The sequence below is a fragment of the Bufo gargarizans genome, chromosome 5 (genome assembly GCF_014858855.1).
Source record: "Bufo gargarizans isolate SCDJY-AF-19 chromosome 5, ASM1485885v1, whole genome shotgun sequence".
NCBI lineage: Eukaryota > Metazoa > Chordata > Amphibia > Anura > Bufonidae > Bufo > Bufo gargarizans.
The window spans coordinates 2,504,487-2,528,034 of NC_058084.1; the positions used below are offsets into that span (position 1 = coordinate 2,504,487).

At 50.7% G+C, this 23,548-nt stretch overlaps 1 protein-coding gene across 5 annotated transcripts in view; it reads left to right on the plus strand.

Moving 5' to 3' along the window:
• The first annotated feature begins 20,924 nt into the window (after positions 1 to 20,924).
• Positions 20,925 to 23,548, plus strand: part of LOC122937848 (oocyte zinc finger protein XlCOF7.1-like) — a 67,768-nt gene continuing 65,144 nt past the window's right edge. For 3 of the 5 annotated variants that reach the window (XM_044292971.1, XM_044292972.1, XM_044292966.1), the window contains exon 1: positions 20,925 to 21,021. The gene's annotated coding sequence lies outside the window, so the exon portion shown is untranslated. Of the gene's footprint in view, positions 21,022 to 22,791; positions 22,834 to 23,548 lie in introns of those variants that run through there. The other 2 variants (XM_044292970.1, XM_044292967.1) reach the window with 2 other exon arrangements.

The following is a 23,548-nucleotide window of genomic DNA, read 5'->3' on the forward strand; positions in this document are numbered from 1 at the left end:
TATCTGTATTATATATATATCAGCTCCACTATATCAGGATATAACCTGCACTGACTATCTGTATTATATATATATATCAGCTCCACTATATCAGGATATAACCTGCACTGACTATCTGTATTATATATATATATCAGCTCCACTATATCAGGATATAACCTGCACTGACTATCTGTATATATATCAGCTCCACTATATCAGGATATAACCTGCACTGACTATCTGTATTATATATATATCAGCTCCACTATATCAGGATATAACCTGCACTGACTATCTGTATTATATATATATCAGCTCCACTATATCAGGATATAACCTGCACTGACTATCTGTATTATATATATATCAGCTCCACTATATCAGGATATAACCTGCACTGACTATCTGTATTATATATATATCAGCTCCACTATATCAGGATATAACCTGCACTGACTATCTGTATTATATATATATCAGCTCCACTATATCAGGATATAACCTGCACTGACTATCTGTATTATATATATATCAGCTCCACTATATCAGGATATAACCTGCACTGACTATCTGTATTATATATATATCAGCTCCACTATATCAGGATATAACCTGCACTGACTATCTGTATATATATATATCAGCTCCACTATATCAGGATATAACCTGCACTGACTATCTGTATTATATATATATCAGCTCCACTATATCAGGATATAACCTGCACTGACTATCTGTATTATATATATATCAGGCTCCACTATATCAGGATATAACCTGCACTGACTATCTGTATTATATATATATCAGCTCCACTATATCAGGATATAACCTGCACTGACTATCTGTATTATATATATATCAGCTCCACTATATCAGGATATAACCTGCACTGACTATCTGTATTATATATATATCAGCTCCACTATATCAGGATATAACCTGCACTGACTATCTGTATTATATATATATCAGCTCCACTATATCAGGATATAACCTGCACTGACTATCTGTATTATATATATATCAGCTCCACTATATCAGGATATAACCTGCACTGACTATCTGTATTATATATATATCAGCTCCACTATATCAGGATATAACCTGCACTGACTATCTGTATTATATATATATCAGCTCCACTATATCAGGATATAACCTGCACTGACTATCTGTATTATATATATATCAGCTCCACTATATCAGGATATAACCTGCACTGACTATCTGTATTATATATATATCAGCTCCACTATATCAGGATATAACCTGCACTGACTATCTGTATTATATATATATCAGCTCCACTATATCAGGATATAACCTGCACTGACTATCTGTATTATATATATATATCAGCTCCACTATATCAGGATATAACCTGCACTGACTATCTGTATTATATATATCAGCTCCACTATATCAGGATATAACCTGCACTGACTATCTGTATTATATATATATCAGCTCCACTATATCAGGATATAACCTGCACTGACTATCTGTATTATATATATATCAGCTCCACTATATCAGGATATAACCTGCACTGACTATCTGTTATTATATATATCAGCTCCACTATATCAGGATATAACCTGCACTGACTATCTGTATTATATATATATCAGCTCCACTATCAGGATATAACCTGCACTGACTATCTGTATTATATATATATCAGCTCCACTATATCAGGATATAACCTGCACTGACTATCTGTATTATATATATATCAGCTCCACTATATCAGGATATAACCTGCACTGACTATCTGTATTATATATATATATCAGCTCCACTATATCAGGATATAACCTGCACTGACTATCTGTATTATATATATATATCAGCTCCACTATATCAGGATATAACCTGCACTGACTATCTGTATTATATATATATCAGCTCCACTATATCAGGATATAACCTGCACTGACTATCTGTATTATATATATATCAGCTCCACTATATCAGGATATAACCTGCACTGACTATCTGTATTATATATATATATCAGCTCCACTATATCAGGATATAACCTGCACTGACTATCTGTATTATATATATATCAGCTCCACTATATCAGGATATAACCTGCACTGACTATCTGTATTATATATATATCAGCTCCACTATATCAGGATATAACCTGCACTGACTATCTGTATTATATATATATATCAGCTCCACTATATCAGGATATAACCTGCACTGACTATCTGTATTATATATATCAGCTCCGCTATATCAGGATATAACCTGCACTGACTATCTGTATTATATATATATCAGCTCCACTATATCAGGATATAACCTGCACTGACTATCTGTATTATATATATATCAGCTCCACTATATCAGGATATAACCTGCACTGACTATCTGTATTATATATATATATCAGAACTGCCACTGATATCTAGGATATATAGCTACTATATCAGATATACTGCTGTATATATATATATATATCAGCTCCACTATATCAGGATATAACCTGCACTGACTATCTGTATTATATATATATCAGCTCCACTATATCAGGATATAACCTGCACTGACTATCTGTATTATATATATATCAGCTCCACTATATCAGGATATAACCTGCACTGACTATACTGTATTATATATATATCAGCTCCTCTATATCAGGATATAACCTGCACTGACTATCTGTATTATATATATATATCAGCTCCGCTATATCAGGATATAACCTGCACTGACTATCTGTATTATATATATATCAGCTCCACTATATCAGGATATAACCTGCCCTGACTATCTGTATTATATATATATCAGCTCCACTATATCAGGATATAACCTGCACTGACTATCTGTATATATATATATATCAGCTCCACTATATCAGGATATAACCTGCACTGACTATCTGTATTATATATATATCAGCTCCACTATATCAGGATATAACCTGCACTGACTATCTGTATTATATATATATCAGCTCCACTATATCAGGATATAACCTGCACTGACTATCTGTATATATATATATCAGCTCCACTATCTCAGGATATAACCTGCACTGACTATCTGTATTATATATATATATCAGCTCCACTATATCAGGATATAACCTGCACTGACTATCTGTATTATATATATCAGCTCCACTATATCAGGATAAACCTGCACTGACTATCTGTATTATATATTATCAGCTCCACTATATCAGGATATAACCTGCATGACTATCTGTATTATATATATATCAGCTCCACTATATCAGGATATAACCTGCACTGCTATCTGTATATATATATATATCAGCTCCACTATATCAGGATATAACCTGCACTGACTATCTGTATTATATATATCAGCTCCACTATACAGGATATAACCTGCACTGACTATCTGTATTATATAATATATATATATATATATCAGCTCCTCTATATCAGGATATAACCTGCCCTGACTATCTGTATTATATATATATCAGCTCCACTATATCAGGATATAACCTGCACTGACTATCTGTATTATATATATCAGCTCCACTATATCAGGATATAACCTGCACTGACTATCTGTATTATATATATATCAGCTCCGCTATATCAGGATATAACCTGCACTGACTATCTGTATTATATATATATCAGCTCCGCTATATCAGGATATAACCTGCACTGACTATCTGTATTATATATATATCAGCTCCGCTATATCAGGATATAACCTGCACTGACTATCTGTATTATATATATATCAGCTCCGCTATATCAGGATATAACCTGCACTGACTATCTGTATTATATATATATCAGCTCCACTATATCAGGATATAACCTGCACTGACTATCTGTATTATATATATATCAGCTCCGCTATATCAGGATATAACCTGCACTGACTATCTGTATTATATATATATCAGCTCCACTATATCAGGATATAACCTGCACTGACTATCTGTATTATATATATATCAGCTCCACTATATCAGGATATAACCTGCACTGACTATCTGTATTATATATATATCAGCTCCACTATATCAGGATATAACCTGCACTGACTATCTGTATTATATATATATCAGCTCCACTATATCAGGATATAACCTGCACTGACTATCTGTATTATATATATATATCAGCTCCTCTATATCAGGATATAACCTGCACTGACTATCTGTATTATATATATATATCAGCTCCGCTATATCAGGATATAACCTGCACTGACTATCTGTATTATATATATCAGCTCCACTATATCAGGATATAACCTGCACTGACTGTATTATATATATATATATGAGGTAACTATCTAATGTAATGACACAGGAAAGCCCAGAGCTCAGCAATGTCACTGCTCTCTCTCTCTCTCTCTCTCTCTCAGATCTGCAGGATACTGCATACAAGATCTTCTGGGCAGGTTCTTATATAGTAAGGGGGAGGGGCAGCTTTCCTATTGGTTGCTAGGGATGTTTCTAAGCTCAGACAGAGACAATGCAGCCTTCTCATTGGCCCACAAGCAAGAAGCAGTAATACTGATGAAAAAATAATCTAGACTATTCAAAATTATGAATATATATGACTATATTCTAAATATTAGCGAATTCTCGAAGTGCCGACATTCGCAATTTGAATATTCGCGCCCAACACTATTAGTGATGGGATTAAGATAGCTGACTCGTAATGTAGCCGGTGTAGAGGAGTAGCTCAGCCTATGATACACTCAGGAGTAGGGCTGAAACGATTCATCGGTTTAATCGATGTAATCGAGGCAAAAAATCCTCGATGCAGATTCGTTTAAATCACATGACCACGGAGCGTGAGTGAAATTAAGCTTCTCACTCCCCGCTCCTGGCTTCCGTCGGCACCGCGCTGCAGGACCTTGCGTTCACACATAGTCAGCACGCTGGCTGACGCTGGGTGTGAGGTCAGGTCCCCAGTGCATGCTGGGATGAAGACGCGTCTCCTGCGGACTCCGTTTGTCGGCGCACTCTGCCCTGAAAGGTAAGTATAAAGTTAGCAGAGGTGGCAGGGCGGTAAATGGGGGCACCTGTGATTGGGCATGGGGAAATGGGGGCACCTGTGATTGGGCATGGGGAAATGGGGGCACCTGTGATTGGGCATGGGGAAATGGGGGCACCTGTGATTTGGCATGTATAAAGTTATTGACGGGGGGGGGGGGCACCTGTGATTTGGCATGTATAACGTCAGTGGCGTTAGAGGGGTTAATGGGAGCACCTATGATTTGCCATGTATAAAAGTATTGGGGGGGGGGGAAGAGGGGTTAATGGGGGCACCTGTGATTAGGCACTCGGAGGGTTGATGTGGGGGACATGGTGGATGGCATGGAGGCACTGGGAAAGGGGGACGTCATGGCAATCTGGATGGAGGGGTTGAAGGCAGTGCCATCATGGGGGCACTAGGGGACATGGCATGGAGGGCTGCTGAACTGATGGCACTGGGAAAGGGGGACATTTTTATAAAGTAATACATTATTTTAAGAAGGTTTTTCTTATTAGATTACTTGATTAATCATAAAAAATAAATCGATAGAATACTCGATTACTGCAGCCCTACTCAGGAGATAATCCCGTCACACGTCTCCTCTCTGCCTAGTCTTTCATTAAGACACTGGGAAGGGGATGTCTGTTTGCTGTTCATTGATTGAGTTATGCTGTTAGACTTCTTAAACTGTACATACTATATACGGAGTTGGCCTTCAATAAAGAGAGTTCTTGATTTGTTTCACCCTCAACATAGAGTCTCATCTCATGTGTGGGGGGAACATCTATATTTACTCTGGAGATTGCACCACGGTCCTACCCACTGGAAGCTGGATCCTTGGGCCCAGGGCGGGTGGAGGACAGCGAGACCCCAGCCAAGCTGTAACCCTGGAAGTGGGGACTACAGTGCTGATGGTGTCCGGTGGAGTGCTCGGAAGTACTCGGTGAGCGCTAGGAAGCATCGAATGGCGGAGACACCCAGTCGGGGTGCCAAGCGGTCCGTCACAGACGTGATCTTCACTTGATCCAAATAAACACTAATAGGCCCCTGTCTACATGTATCACCGCCCTCACACATATAGTTTACAGACATAAAGCAGAAGGCTAATCATGTTAGACTACAAAGACTATGGGGGTCATTTATCAAACTGGTGTAAAGTAGAACCGGCTTAGTCAACCATAGCAACCAATCAGATTCCACCTTTCATTTTCCAAAGGAGCTATGAAAAATGAAAGGTTGAATCTGATTGGCTGCTGTAGACAACTAAGCCAGTTCTCCCTTACACCAGTTTGATAAATCTCCCCTGTATGTGTACAAGTGGACAAAAGAAAACATTTCAGAAAAGATACGGTTAACACTAAGGTCAAAATACTTTCCTCCCCTGAGGAATAGGATTTCAGATATCTAGAAAGGAGTCAATCGGCAAAGGTGGCCGGAGGAGTGGAGGGGGGATGGGAGGAAGGGAAGGAGGGAAGGCTTCTTTTCTATTCCTCCTCATATTGGTTTTGATATACTGGGTCTTGATGTGACTGTGTCTGAGATACAGCCTTTAGTGGCAAGGAGGTATCTCCTATGTCCTTGGCTACTGCAGTGACTCCCTTCAAGAGTTATCAGATACATTCTCAGCGTAGAAAGGGTTAATGTAAATGTAATAGTGCTTAAGAAGTCCTTCCCCCCAGGCCACACTCCGGCCATCTCATCCTCTTGTTCCCAGCCCTTTCCGACTTGCCATTTTCATGGCTCCTAAAACATGACTATAGGTCACCATGATACATCCCGTGACCACACATTCTGGAGGCCATCATACAGGACTCTTTCCTACTATGGATTCTCCTTGTCGGACTTATTAAAGCAATACAATAAAAGATGACAGAAATCTAGGACGGGGTTACCTGTCCGCTCAGCAGGGAGATGATCTCCAAGGTGAGGTCTAATATTCTCCTGCTGATCTCTTTCCAGTTCTTCTCCATCCTTGGTGGGTCATTCAGGAGAAGATGGATGAACTGGATGAGCTGAAGGCCACCTCCATAAGCCACGTTATCAGCTCTGACCTCACTTTACATGGTCACACATTCTGAAGGCCATTACCTAGACAAACAATTAGGAGGCTGTTTTATGTCACATTTTTATTAGTAGTTAATTTTGGTCAACATATTTTATTTCTAAGGAAAATCCAAAATCTACAGAAAAAATAAAAAAATGAAGTAATTTTTAAAATGAGAATGTTTTTTAACCTCAGATCACAGGCATGCCTCGCAAAATAGGTAAAAGTTAACATTTCCCACATGTCTACTTTCAGTTTGCAGCGACTGTACAGAGCTCCAGAGCAGCCGACTCGTGGCAGCGATCACACTTACTTGATCCTGCACTGGCTCTTCCTTTCCCTGCAGCACTGAAAACATCATCAGTTAACGGAGGGACATGTGACCGCTGCAGCCAATCACAGCCCGCAAAAGGTGACGCGCTCCTTTTGCATCACCAGTTATGACACAAGGGGAGCAGGTCACTGCTGCAGCCTGTGATAGGCTTCAGTGGTCATGTGTCCTCCCCATTGATGGATGTTGTTTGCTACGCTGCAGGGCAAAGAACACTCGGCCCAGGAGCGAGAGACACCACACCTAGCAGCGGGGATCAGGTAAGTATGACCACCACTGGGAGCTCAGAATTAGTCTTCATTAACCCCTCTAACTCTATGAGACTGCAAAATTCCTACAGGTTTAGCAGCAAATGTTTTTTTAATTTTTGATTTGCTCAGTACGATCATTATTTGGTCACCATCACTTATCGCTCAGTACGATCATCATGCAATCACTTCAGCAAGTATCACTAAGTATGATCATCATGAAGTCACTTAATCAGGTATCACTCAGTACAATCATCATGCGGTCACCTCACCACGTATTGCTCAGTATAAGCATGTGGTCCCACAGTTGCAGGAGGGGGCGTGGAGGAGGAGTCATGGAGACAACACGACAATCAAAGTGGTCCCATAGATGCTGGAGTGGACGTGCAGAAGGATTCATAGAACAAACACAACCATCAAGGTGGTCCCACAGCTGCTGGAGGGTGCATGGGGGAATCCATAGAGCAAACACGACCATCGAGGTGGTACCAAAGCTGCTGGAGGGGGGAGTGGAGGAGTATCTATAGAGCGAACGCAACCATCAAGGTAGTCCCACAGATTCTGGAGCAGGCATAGGTGAGGATCCATAGTACAAATACGACTATCGAGGGGGTCCCAGAGCTGCTGGAGGTGGCATGGGGGATCCATAGAGAGAACATGACCATCGAGGTGGTCCCACAGCTGCTGGAGGGGGCATGGGGGAATCCATAGAGCAAACACGACCATCAAGGTGGTACCAAAGCTGCTGGAGGGGGGAGTGGAGGAGTATCTATAGAGCGAACGCAACCATCAAGGTAGTCCCACAGATTCTGGAGCAGGCATAGGTGAGGATCCATAGTACAAATACGACTATCGAGGGGGTCCCAGAGCTGCTGGAGGTGGCATGGGGGATCCATAGAGAGAACATGACCATCGAGGTGGTCCCACAGCTGCTGGAGGGGGCATGGGGGAATCCATAGAGCAAACACGACCATCAAGGTGGTACCAAAGCTGCTGGAGGGGGGAGTGGAGGAGTATCTATAGAGCGAACGCAACCATCAAGGTAGTCCCACAGATTCTGGAGCAGGCATAGGTGAGGATCCATAGTACAAATACGACTATCGAGGGGGTCCCAGAGCTGCTGGAGGGGGCATGGGGGATCCATAGAGAGAACATGACCATCGAGGTAGTCCCACAGCTGCTGGAGGAGGCATGGGGGAATCCATAGAGCAAACACGGCCATTGAGGTGGTGCCAAAGCTGCTGGAGAGGGGGGTGGGGGAGTATCTATAGAGCGAACACGATAATCAAGGAGGTCCCACAGCTGCTGGAGGAGGTGTGGGGAAGGATCTATAGAAAGAACATATACATCAAGATGGTCCCACAGCTGCTAGAGGCGTCATGGGGTAGGATCTATAGAGTAAACACGACCATCAAAGTGGTCCCACAGATGTTGGAGGGGGTGGGGGAGGATTCATTGAGAGAACATGACCATCGAGGTTGTCCCACAGCTGCTGGAGGGTTCATGGGGGAATCCATAATATAGGAAATATAACCATCGAGGTGCCAAAGCTGCTGGAGGGGGAAGGGGGAGTATCTATAGAGCGAACACGATCATCAAGGAGGAAGGAGGTCCCACAGCTGGAAGGATCCATAGAAAGAACATGACCATTGAGATGGTCCCACAGCTGCTAGAGGGGTCGTGGGGGAGGAGCTATAGAGCAAACACCACCATCAATGTGGTCCCACAGATGCTTAATGGGTCATGGGGGTGGTCCATAGAGAGAACACGACCATCGAGGTGGTCCCAAAGCTGCTGGAGGGGGAGTGGAGCAGTATCTATAGAGCAAACACAACCATTAAGGTGGTCCCACAGCTGCTGGAGGGGGGATGGGGGGATCCATAGAGAGAACACATCAAGGTGGTTCCACAGCTGCTGAAGGGGGCATGGGGGGATCCATAGAGAGAACACATCAAGGTGGTTCCACAGCTGCTGGAGGGGGCATGGGGAGGATCCTGAGTGTGAGCAGGACAATCGAGGTGGTCCCACAGATGCTGGAGGGGGGAGTGGAGGAGTATCTATAGAGCGAACGCAACCATCAAGGTAGTCCCACAGATTCTGGAGCAGGCATAGGTGAGGATCCATAGTACAAATACGACTATCGAGGGGGTCCCAGAGCTGCTGGAGGTGGCATGGGGGATCCATAGAGAGAACATGACCATCGAGGTGGTCCCACAGCTGCTGGAGGGGGCATGGGGGAATCCATAGAGCAAACACGACCATCAAGGTGGTACCAAAGCTGCTGGAGGGGGGAGTGGAGGAGTATCTATAGAGCGAACGCAACCATCAAGGTAGTCCCACAGATTCTGGAGCAGGCATAGGTGAGGATCCATAGTACAAATACGACTATCGAGGGGGTCCCAGAGCTGCTGGAGGGGGCATGGGGGATCCATAGAGAGAACATGACCATCGAGGTAGTCCCACAGCTGCTGGAGGGGGCATGGGGGAATCCATAGAGCAAACACGGCCATTGAGGTGGTGCCAAAGCTGCTGGAGAGGGGGGTGGGGGAGTATCTATAGAGCGAACACGATAATCAAGGAGGTCCCACAGCTGCTGGAGGAGGTGTGGGGAAGAATCCATAGAAAGAACATATACATCAAGATGGTCCCACAGCTGCTAGAGGGGTCATGGGGTAGGATCTATAGAGTAAACACGACCATCAAAGTGGTCCCACAGATGTTGGAGGGGGTGGGGGAGGATTCATTGAGAGAACATGACCATCGAGGTTGTCCCACAGCTGCTGGAGGGTTCATGGGGGAATCCATAATATAGGAAATATAACCATCGAGGTGCCAAAGCTGCTGGAGGGGGAAGGGGGAGTATCTATAGAGCGAACACGATCATCAAGGAGGAAGGAGGTCCCACAGCTGGAAGGATCCATAGAAAGAACATGACCATTGAGATGGTCCCACAGCTGCTAGAGGGGTCGTGGGGGAGGAGCTATAGAGCAAACACCACCATCAATGTGGTCCCACAGATGCTTAATGGGTCATGGGGGTGGTCCATAGAGAGAACACGACCATCGAGGTGGTCCCAAAGCTGCTGGAGGGGGAGTGGAGCAGTATCTATAGAGCAAACACAACCATTAAGGTGGTCCCACAGCTGCTGGAGGGGGGATGGGGGGATCCATAGAGAGAACACATCAAGGTGGTTCCACAGCTGCTGAAGGGGGCATGGGGGGATCCATAGAGAGAACACATCAAGGTGGTTCCACAGCTGCTGGAGGGGGCATGGGGAGGATCCTGAGTGTGAGCAGGACAATCGAGGTGGTCCCACAGATGCTGGAGGGGGCGTGGGAGAGGAGCCATAGAGCAAACACGATCATCAAGGTGGTCCCAGAGATGCTGGAGGGCACATGAGGGGAGATCTATAGAGAGAACACGACCATCGAGGTGGTCCGACAGATGCTGAACGGGGCCTGGGGGAGGATCCATAGAGAGATCACGGTCATCGAGGTGGTCCCATAGATGCCGGTGGGTCGTAGGGGTGGATCCACTGAGCGAACACAACCATCAAGGTGGTCCTACAGATGCTGGAGGTGAGTAGGGGAGATCCATAGAGTGAGCACGATCATCAAGGTGGTCCCACAGATACAGGAGGGGGCACGGGGGAGGATCCATAGAGAGAACATGACCATCAAGGTGGTTCCACAGCTGCTGGAGGGTGCATGGGGGAATCCATAGAGCAAACACCACCATTGAGGTGGTACCAAAGCTGCTGGAGGGGGGGGGTGGAGGAGTATCCATAGAGAGAACATGATCATCAAGGAGGTCGCACAGCTGCTGGAGGCGATGGGGGAGGATTATTTGAAAGAACACGACCATTGAGGATGTCCCAGAGCTGCAAAAGCGGGCATGTGGGGATGCATAGAGCAAACACGACCATCAATCTGGTCCCATAGATGCTGGGGGGGGGGGGATCCATAGAGAGAACACAAGCATCAAGGGGCTCTGTGTATGGCAGTGCGACGTGGGGGCGCCGTGTATGGCAGTGCGATGTGGGGGCACCGTGTATGGCAGTGCGATGATGGCAGTCTTATGTTTAGTGTATGATGTAGGATAAATGTAAAATTGTCTATTTATTGTATTTTTACTCTTCTGGAAAAATTTAGTGCCAAATCAGGTCCAAAGTCAGGCAGGCACAGTACATACGTAAATAGCGGATCCAGACGGCCTACCACAGTGCAGAATGGAGGGGAGCTGAGCGTGTGCGACCCCCTGCAGTCCGATAGCGGAGAGTGGAGAGGTGGGTAACGGAGAGGTGGACTGCCGGAAATAGCGGAGCCAGACGGCCTACCACAGTGCAGAATGGAGCGTGACTAAGCGTGTGCGACCACCTGCAGTGCGATAGCGGAGAGTGGAGAGGTGGGTAACGGAGAGATGGACTGCCGGAAATAGCGGAGCCAGACGGTCTAGCACAGTGCAGAATGGAGGGCGACTGAGCGTGCGTGACCACCTGCAGTCCGATAGCGGAGAGGTAGTCAAAGTAGAGGTGGACTGCCGGAAATAGCGGAGCCAGACGGCCTACCACAGTGCAGAATGGAGCGTGACTGAGCGTGTGCGACCACCTGCAGTCCGATAGTGGCGAGTGGAGAGGAGGTCAACAGAGAGATGGACTGCCGGAAATAGCGGAGCCAGACGGCCTACCACAGTGCAGAATGGAGCGTGACTGAGCGTGTGCGACCACCTGCAGTCCGATAGTGGTGAGGTGGTCAACGGAGAGGTGGACTGCCGGAAATAGCGGAGCCAGACTGCCTACCACAGTGCAGAATGGAGCGTGACTGAGCGTGTGCGACCACCTGCAGTCCGATAGCGGAGAGTGGAGAGGAGGTCAACGTAGAGGTGGACTGCCGGAAATAGCGGAGCCAGACGGCCTACCACAGTGCAGAATGGAGCGTGAGAGAGCGTGTGCGACCACCTGCAGTCCGATAGCGGAGAGTGGAGAGGAGGTCAACGGAGAGGTGGACTGCCGGAAATAGCGGAGCTAGACGGCCTACCACAGTGCAGAATGGAGCGTGACTGAGCGTGTGCGACCTCCTGCAGTCCGATAGTAGTGAGTGGAGAGAAGGTCAACGGAGAGGTGGACTGCCGGAAATAGCAGAGCCAGACGGTCTACCACAGTGCAGAATGGAGCGTGACTGAGCGTGTGCGACCACCTGCAGTCCGATCGCGGAGAGTGGAGAGGAGGTCAACGGAGAGGTGGACTGCCAGAAATAGCGGAGCTAGACGGCCTACCACAGTGCAGAATGGGGCGTAACTAAGCGTGTGCGACCACCTGCAGTCTGATAGCGGAGAGAAGGTCAACGTAGAGGTGGACTGCCGGAAATAGCGGAGCCAGACGGCCTACCACAGTGCAGAATTGAGCGTGACTGAGCGTGTGCGACCACCTGCAGTCCGATAGTGGTGAGGTGGTCAACGGAGAGGTGGACTGCCAGAAATAGCAGAACCAGACGGTCTACCACAGTGCAGAATGGAGCGTGACTGAGCGTGTGCGACCTCCTGCAGTCCGATAGCGAAGAGGTGGTCAACGTAGAGGTGGACTGCCGGAAATAGCGGAGCCAGACGGCCTACCACAGTGCAGAATGGAGGGGAGCTGAGCGTGTGCGACCTCCTGCAGTCCGATAGCGGAGAGTGGAGAGGTGGTTAACGGAGAGGTGGACTGCCGGAAATAGCGGAGACAGGCGGTCTACCACAGTGCAGAATGGAGCGTGACTGAGCGTGTGCGACCACCTGCAGTCCGATAGTGGAGAGGTGGTTAACGGAGAGGTGGACTGCCGTAAATAGCGGAGCCAGACGGCCTACCACAGTGCAGAATGGAGCGTGACTGAGCGTGTGCGACCTCCTGCAGTCCGATAGCGGAGAGTGGAGAGGTGGTTAACGGAGAGGTGGACTGCCGGAAATAGCGGAGCCAGACGGCCTACCACAGTGCAGAATGGAGCGTGACTGAGCGTGTGTGACCACCTGCAGTCCGATAGCGGAGAGTGGAGAGGTGGGTAACGGAGAGATGGACTGCCGGAAATAGCGGAGCCAGACGGCCTACCACAGTGCAGAATGGAGCGTGACTGAGCGTGTGTGACAACCTGCAGTCCGATAGCGGAGAGTGGAGAGGTGGTTAACGGAGAGGTGGACTGCCGGAAATAGCGGAGCCAGACGGCCTACCACAGTGCAGAATGGAGCGTGACTGAGCGTGTGCGACCACCTGCAGTCCGATAGCAAAGAGGTGGTCAACGTAGAGGTGGACTGCCGGAAATAGCGGAGCCAGACGGCCTACCACAGTGCAGAATGGAGCGTGACTGAGCGTGTGCGACCACATGCAGTCCGGTAGCTGAGAGGTGGTCAACGTAGAGGTGGACTGCTGGAAATAGCGGAGCCAGACGGTCTACCACAGTGCAGAATGGAGGGCGACTGAGCGCGTGCGACCTCCTGCAGTCCGATAGCTGAGAGGTGGTCAACGTAGAGGTGGACTGCCGGAAATAGCGGAGCCAGACGGCCTACCACAGTGCAGAATGGAGCGTCACGGAGCGTGTGCGACCACATGCAGTCCGATAGCTGAGAGGTGGTCAACGTAGAGGTGGACTGCCGGAAATAGCGGAGCCAGACGCTCTACCACAGTGCAGAATGGAGGGCGAATGAGCGCGTGCGACCCCCTGCAGTCCGATAGCGGAGAGTGGTCAACGGAGAGGTGGACTGCCGGAAATAGCGGAGCCAGACGGTCTACCACAGTGCAGAATGGAGCGTCACTGAGCGTGTGCGACCACCTGCAGTCTGATAGCGGAGAGTGGAGAGGAGGTCAACGTAGAGGTGGACTGCCGGAAATAGCGGAGCCAGACGGCCTACCACAGTGCAGAATGGAGCGTGACTGAGCGTGTGCGACCTCCTGCAGTCCGATAGCTGAGAGGTGGTCAACGTAGAGGTGGACTGCCGGAAATAGCGGAGCCAGACGGCCTACCACAGTGCAGAATGGAGCGTGACTGAGCGTGTGCGACCTCCTGCAGTCCGATAGCGGAGAGGTGGTCAACGTAGAGGTGGACTGCCGGAAATAGCGGAGCCAGACGGCCTACCACAGTGCAGAATGGAGCGTGACTGAGCGTGTGCGACCTCCTGCAGTCCGATAGCTGAGAGGTGGTCAACGTAGAGGTGGACTGCCGGAAATAGCGGAGCCAGACGGTCTACCACAGTGCAGAATGGAGGGCGACTGAGCGCGTGCGACCTCCTGCAGTCCGATAGCTGAGAGGTGGTCAACGTAGAGGTGGACTGCCGGAAATAGCAGAACCAGACGGCCTACCACAGTGCAGAATGGAGCGTCACGGAGCGTGTGCGACCACATGCAGTCCGATAGCTGAGAGGTGGTCAACGTAGAGGTGGACTGCCGGAAATAGCGGAGCCAGACGCTCTACCACAGTGCAGAATGGAGCGTGACTGAGCGTGTGCGACCCCCTGCAGTCCGATAGCGGAGAGTGGTCAACGGAGAGGTGGACTGCCGGAAATAGCGGAGCCAGACGGTCTACCACAGTGCAGAATGGAGCGTCACTGAGCGTGTGCGACCACCTGCAGTCTGATAGCGGAGAGAAGGTCAACGTAGAGGTGGACTGCCGGAAATAGCGGAGCCAGACGGCCTACCACAGTGCAGAATGGAGCGTGACTGAGCGTGTGCGACCACCTGCAGTCCGATAGTGGTGAGGTGGTCAACGGAGAGGTGGACTGCCTGAAATAGCAGAACCAGACGGTCTACCACAGTGCAGAATGGAGCGTGACTGAGCGTGTGCGACCTCCTGCAGTCCGATAGCGAAGAGGTGGTCAACGTAGAGGTGGACTGCCGGAAATAGCGGAGCCAGACGGCCTACCACAGTGCAGAATGGAGGGGAGCTGAGCGTGTGCGACCTCCTGCAGTCCGATAGCGGAGAGTGGAGAGGTGGTTAACGGAGAGGTGGACTGCCGGAAATAGCGGAGACAGGCGGTCTACCACAGTGCAGAATGGAGCGTGACTGAGCGTGTGCGACCACCTGCAGTCCGATAGTGGAGAGGTGGTTAACGGAGAGGTGGACTGCCGTAAATAGCGGAGCCAGACGGCCTACCACAGTGCAGAATGGAGCGTGACTGAGCGTGTGCGACCTCCTGCAGTCCGATAGCGGAGAGTGGAGAGGTGGTTAACGGAGAGGTGGACTGCCGGAAATAGCGGAGCCAGACGGCCTACCACAGTGCAGAATGGAGCGTGACTGAGCGTGTGTGACAACCTGCAGTCCGATAGCGGAGAGTGGAGAGGTGGTTAACGGAGAGGTGGACTGCCGGAAATAGCGGAGCCAGACGGCCTACCACAGTGCAGAATGGAGCGTGACTGAGCGTGTGCGACCACCTGCAGTCCGATAGCAGAGAGGTGGTCAACGGAGAGGTGGACTGCCGGAAATAGCGGAGCCAGACGGCCTACCACAGTGCAGAATGGAGCGTGACTGAGCGTGTGCGACCACATGCAGTCCGGTAGCTGAGAGGTGGTCAACGTAGAGGTGGACTGCTGGAAATAGCGGAGCCAGACGGTCTACCACAGTGCAGAATGGAGGGCGACTGAGCGCGTGCGACCTCCTGCAGTCCGATAGCTGAGAGGTGGTCAACGTAGAGGTGGACTGCCGGAAATAGCGGAGCCAGACGGCCTACCACAGTGCAGAATGGAGCGTCACGGAGCGTGTGCGACCACATGCAGTCCGATAGCTGAGAGGTGGTCAACGTAGAGGTGGACTGCCGGAAATAGCGGAGCCAGACGCTCTACCACAGTGCAGAATGGAGGGCGAATGAGCGCGTGCGACCCCCTGCAGTCCGATAGCGGAGAGTGGTCAACGGAGAGGTGGACTGCCGGAAATAGCGGAGCCAGACGGTCTACCACAGTGCAGAATGGAGCGTCACTGAGCGTGTGCGACCACCTGCAGTCTGATAGCGGAGAGTGGAGAGGAGGTCAACGTAGAGGTGGACTGCCGGAAATAGCGGAGCCAGACGGCCTACCACAGTGCAGAATGGAGCGTGACTGAGCGTGTGCGACCTCCTGCAGTCCGATAGCTGAGAGGTGGTCAACGTAGAGGTGGACTGCCGGAAATAGCGGAGCCAGACGGCCTACCACAGTGCAGAATGGAGCGTGACTGAGCGTGTGCGACCTCCTGCAGTCCGATAGCGGAGAGGTGGTCAACGTAGAGGTGGACTGCCGGAAATAGCGGAGCCAGACGGCCTACCACAGTGCAGAATGGAGCGTGACTGAGCGTGTGCGACCTCCTGCAGTCCGATAGCTGAGAGGTGGTCAACGTAGAGGTGGACTGCCGGAAATAGCGGAGCCAGACGGTCTACCACAGTGCAGAATGGAGGGCGACTGAGCGCGTGCGACCTCCTGCAGTCCGATAGCTGAGAGGTGGTCAACGTAGAGGTGGACTGCCGGAAATAGCAGAACCAGACGGCCTACCACAGTGCAGAATGGAGCGTCACGGAGCGTGTGCGACCACATGCAGTCCGATAGCTGAGAGGTGGTCAACGTAGAGGTGGACTGCCGGAAATAGCGGAGCCAGACGCTCTACCACAGTGCAGAATGGAGCGTGACTGAGCGTGTGCGACCCCCTGCAGTCCGATAGCGGAGAGTGGTCAACGGAGAGGTGGACTGCCGGAAATAGCGGAGCCAGACGCTCTACCACAGTGCAGAATGGAGCGTCACTGAGCGTGTGCGACCACCTGCAGTCTGATAGCGGAGAGTGGAGAGGAGGTCAACGGAGAGGTGGACTGCCGGAAATAGCGGAGCCAGACGCTCTACCACAGTGCAGAATGGAGGGCGAATGAGCGTGTGCGACCCCCTGCAGTCCGATAGCGGAGAGGTGGTCAACGTAGAGGTGGACTGCCGGAAATAGCGGAGCCAGACGGCCTACCACAGTGCAGAATGGAGCGTCACGGAGCGTGTGCGACCACATGCAGTCCGATAGCTGAGAGGTGGTCAACGTAGAGGTGGACTGCCGGAAATAGCGGAGCCAGACGCTCTACCACAGTGCAGAATGGAGCGTGACTGAGCGTGTGCGACCTCCTGCAGTCCGATAGCGAAGAGGTGGTCAACGTAGAGGTGGACTGCCGGAAATAGCGGAGCCAGACGGCCTACCACAGTGCAGAATGGAGCGTGACTGAGCGTGTGCGACCCCCTGCAGTCCGATAGCGGAGAGTGGTCAACGGAGAGGTGGACTGCCGGAAATAGCGGAGCCAGACGGTCTACCACAGTGCAGAATGGAGCGTCACTGAGCGTGTGCGACCACCTGCAGTCTGATAGCGGAGAGTGGAGAGGAGGTCAACGGAGAGGTGGACTGCCGGAAATAGCGGAGCTAGACGGCCTACCACAGTGCAGAATGGAGCGTGACTGAGCGTGTGCGACCTCCTGCAGTCCGATAGCGGAGAGGTGGTCAACGTAGAGGTGGACTGCCGGAAATAGCGGAGCCAGACGGCCTACCACAGTGCAGAATGGAGGGCGAATGAGCGTGTGCGACCCCCTGCAGTCCGATAGCGGAGAGGTGGTCAACGTAGAGGTGGACAGCCTCACAGCTTTTACATCGACCACCATTAGAGTTAGATGACACCTGAGATAAGCCCCGCCCAAACCACACCCATCTGTTACCGGTGACAACCCAGAGCATAAATAGCATCAAAACCACCTCCTGTGTACTTACCTGACACTGGAGCCGGAGGAGGAGTCCGGGGGCCACAATCAGATATATGTGTGTATCCCGTGTACTTACCTGACACTGGGGCCGGAGGGAGGAGTCCGGGGGCCACAGTCATATATATGTGTGTGTCCTGTGTACTTACCTGACACTGGAGCCGGAGGGAGGAGTCCAAGGGCCACAGTCATATATATGTGTGTATCCTGTGTACTTACCTGACAATGGGGCCGGGGGGAGGAGTTCGGGGGCCACAGTCATATATATGTGTGTATCCTGTGTACTTACCTGACACTGGAGCCGGAGGGAGGAGTCCGGGGGCCACAGTCATATATATGTGTGTATCCCGTGTACATACCTGACACTGGAGCCGGAGGGAGGAGTCTGGGGGCCACAGTCATATATATGTGTGTGTACTTACCTGACAGTGGAGCCGGATGGAGGAGTCCGGGGGCCACAGTCATATATATGTGTGTATCCTGTGTACTTACCTGACACTGGGGCCGGAGGAGGAGTCCGGGGGCCACAGTCATATATATGTGTGTATCCTGTGTACTTACCTGACACTGGGGCCGGAGGAGGAGTCCGGGGGCCACAGTCATATATATGTGTGTATCCTGTGTACTTACCTGACACTGGAGCCGGAGGGAGGAGTCCGGGGGCCACAGTCATATATATGTGTGTATCCCGTGTACTTACCTGACACTGGAGCCGGAGGGAGGAGTCTGGGGGCCACAGTCATATATATGTGTGTGTACTTACCTGACAGTGGAGCCGGAGGGAGGAGTCCGGGGGCCACAGTCATATATATGTGTGTATCCTGTGTACTTACCTGACACTGGGGCCGGAGGAGGAGTCCGGGGGCCACAGTCATATATATGTGTGTATCCTGTGTACTTACCTGACACTGGAGCCGGAGGGAGGAGTCCGGGGGCCACAGTCATATATATGTGTGTATCCCGTGTACTTACCTGAAACTGGAGCCGGGGGGAGGAGTCCGGGGGCCACAGTCATATATATGTGTGTATCCCGTGTACTTACCTGACACTGGAGCCGGAGGGAGGAGTCCGGGGGCCACAGTCAGATATATGTGTGTATCCTGTGTACTTACCTGACACTGGAGCCGGAGGGAGGAGTCCGGGGGCCACAGTCATATATATGTGTGTGTCCCGTGTACTTACCTGACACTGAGGCCGGAGGGAGGAGTCCGGGGGCCACAGTCATATATATGTGTGTATCCCGTGTACTTACCTGACACTGGGGCCGGAGGAGGAGTCCGGGGGCCACAGTCATATATATGTGTGTGTCCCATGTACTTACCTGACACTGAGGCCCGAGGGAGGAGTCCGGGGGCCACAGTCATATATATGTGTGTATCCTGTGTACTTACCTGACACTGGAGCCGGAGGGAGGAGTCCGGGGGCCACAGTCATATACATGTGTGTATCCTGTGTACTTACCTGACACTGAGGCCGGAGGGAGGAGTCCGGGGGCCACAGTCATATATATGTGTGTATCCTGTGTACTTACCTGACACTGGAGCCGGAGGGAGGAGTCCGGGGGCCACAGTCATATATATGTGTGTATCCTGTGTACTTACCTGACACTGGAGCCGGAGGGAGGAGTCCGGGGGCCACAGTCATATATATGTGTGTATCCTGTGTACTTACCTGACACTGGAGCCGGAGGGAGGAGTCTGGGGGCCACAGTCATATATATGTGTGTATCCTGTGTACTTACCTGAAACTGGGGCCGGAGGGAGGAGTCCGGGGGCCACAGTCATATATATGTGTGTATCCTGTGTACTTACCTGACACTGGAGCCGGAGGAGGAGTCCGGGGGCCACAGTCATATATATGTGTGTATCCTGTGTACTTACCTGACACTGGGGCCGGAGGGAGGAGTCCGGGGGCCACAGTCATATATATGTGTGTATCCCGTGTACTTACCTGACACTGGGGCCGGGGGAGGAGTCCGGGGGCCACAGTCATATATATGTGTGTATCCTGTGTACTTACCTGACACTGGAGCCGGAGGGAGGAGTCTGGGGGCCACAGTCCTATATATGTGTGTGTCCCGTGTACTTACCTGACACTGGGGCCGGAGGGAGGAGTCCGGGGGCCACAGTCATATATATGTGTGTATCCCGTGCACTGATTACAGGGAGAACACCGACCAGGACCTGCAAAGTGTCTGCTACAGGAAAGAGCTGCAGGACCTGTGATGACGTCATTGCCATGTGATCACTGACGGAGGGGGCGGGGCTAAGTATTGGATTTTTGTTGTGGATAAGGACCTTTGACGACGTCACTATCATGTAATCGTGTTCGCAGTCAAGGACATGTTGAGAGTCGTAGTACTCTCCTCCCAGTAATATCTGTAGAACTAGAAAACAAATGAATCCGTTCATTTTCCCACGTGATGTTCATAACATGAGCTTCTCCATTCAGGTGACATGTCCTTTACCATCTATTTTCATCTTGGTGAACTCCGCCCCTGAACTGATCACATGACAGTGACATCATCAAAGGAACTTAGGCCCAACTTCTCCCTACCGCGGAGCTCCGCCCCCTCTCGCACTGATCACATGACCATGACGTCATGACAGGTCCTGGTCGGTGTTCTCCCTGTGAGATCAGGTAACAGGACACACACATATATATGACTGTGGCCCCCGGACTCCTCCCTCCGGCCCCAGTGTCAGGTAAGTACACGGGATACACACATATATATGACTGTGGCCCCCGGACTCCTCCCTCCGGCCCCAGTGTCAGGTAAGTACACGGGATACACACATATATATGACTGTGGCCCCCGGACTCCTCCCTCCGGCTCCAGTGTCAGGTAAGTACACGGGATACACACATATATATGACTGTGGCCCCCGGACTCCTCCCTCCGGCTCCAGTGTCAGGTAAGTACACGGGATACACACATATATATGACTGTGGCCCCCGGACTCCTCCCTCCGGCTCCAGTATCAGGTAAGTACACAGGATACACACATATATATGACTGTGGCCCCCGGACTCCTCCCTCCGGCTCCAGTGTCAGGTAAGTACACAGGATACACACATATATATGACTGTGGCCCCCGGACTCCTCCCCCCGGCTCCAGTTTCAGGTAAGTACACGGGATACACACATATATATGACTGTGGCCCCCGGACTCCTCCCCCCGGCAACAGTGTCAGGTAAGTACACAGGATACACACATATATATGACTGTGGCCCCGGACTCCTCCCTCCGGCTCCAGTGTCAGGTAAGTACACAGGATACACACATATATATGACTGTGGCCCCCGGACTCCTTCCCCCGGCAACAGTGTCAGGTAAGTACACGGGATACACACATATATATGACTGTGGCCCCCGGACTCCTCCCTCCGGCTCCAGTGTCAGGTAAGTACACAGGATACACACATATATATGACTGTGGCCCCCGGACTCCTCCCTCCGGCTCCAGTGTCAGGTAAGTACACAGGATACACACATATATATGACTGTGGCCCCCGGACTCCTCCCTCCGGCTCCAGTGTCAGGTAAGTACACAGGATACACACATATATATGACTGTGGCCCCCGGACTCCTCCCCCCGGCTCCAGTGTCAGGTAAGTACACAGGATACACACATATATATGACTGTGGCCCCCGGACTCCTCCCTCCGGCCCCAGTGTCAGGTAAGTACACGGGATACACACATATATATGACTGTGGCCCCCGGACTCCTCCCTCCGGCCCCAGTGTCAGGTAAGTACACAGGATACACACATATATATGACTGTGGCCCCCGGACTCCTCCCTCCGGCCCCAGTGTCAGGTAAGTACACGGGATACACACATATATATGACTGTGGCCCCCGGACTCCTCCCTCCGGCCCCAGTGTCAGGTAAGTACACAGGATACACACATATATATGACTGTGGCCCCGGACTCCTCCCTCCGGCTCCAGTGTCAGGTAAGTACACAGGATACACACATATATATGACTGTGGCCCCCAGACTCCTCCCCCCGGCCTCAGTGTCAGGTAAGTACACAGGATACACACATATATATGACTGTGGCCCCAGGACTCCTCATCCGACTCCAGTATCAGGTAAGTACACGGGATACACACATATATCTGACTGTGGCCCCCGGACTCCTCCCCGGCTCCAGTGTCAGGTAAGTACACGGGATACACACATATATATGACTGTGGCCCCCGGACTCCTCCCTCCGGCCCCAGTGTCAGGTAAGTACACGGGATACACACATATATATGACTGTGGCCCCGGACTCCTCCCTCCGGCCCCAGTGTCAGGTAAGTACACAGGATACACACATATATATGACTGTGGCCCCCGGACTCCTCCCCCGGCTCCAGTGTCAGGTAAGTACACAGGATACACACATATATATGACTGTGGCCCCCGGACTCCTCCCCCGGCTCCAGTATCAGGTAAGTACACGGGATACACACATATATCTGACTGTGGCCCCCGGACTCCTCCCCCCGGCCCCAGTGTCAGGTAAGTACACAGGATACACACATATATATGACTGTTGCCCCCGGACTCCTCCCCCGGCTCCAGTGTCAGGTAAGTACACAGGATACACACATATATATGACTGTGGCCCCCGGACTCCTCCCCCCGGCTCCAGTGTCAGGTAAGTACACGGGATACACACATATATATGACTGTGGCCCCCGGACTCCTCCCTCCGGCTCCAGTGTCAGGTAAGTACACAGGATACACACATATATATGACTGTGGCCCCCGGACTCCTCCCTCCGGCTCCAGTGTCAGGTAAGTACACGGGATACACACATATATCTGACTGTGGCCCCCGGACTCCTCCCCCGGCTCCAGTATCAGGTAAGTACACGGGACACACACATATATATGACTGTGGCCCCCGGACTCCTCCCTCCGGCTCCAGTGTCAGGTAAGTACACGGGATGCACACATATATATGACTGTGGCCCCCGGACTCCTCCCTCCGGCCCCAGTGTCAGGTAAGTACACGGGATACACACATTTATATGACTGTGGCCCCCGGACTCCTCCCTCCGGCTCCAGTGTCAGGTAAGTACACGGGATGCACACATATATCTGACTGTGGCCCCCGGACTCCTCCCTCCGGCTCCAGTGTCAGGTAAGTACACGTGATACACACATATATATGACTGTTGCCCCCGGACTCCTCCCTCCGGCTCCAGTGTCAGGTAAGTACACAGGATAC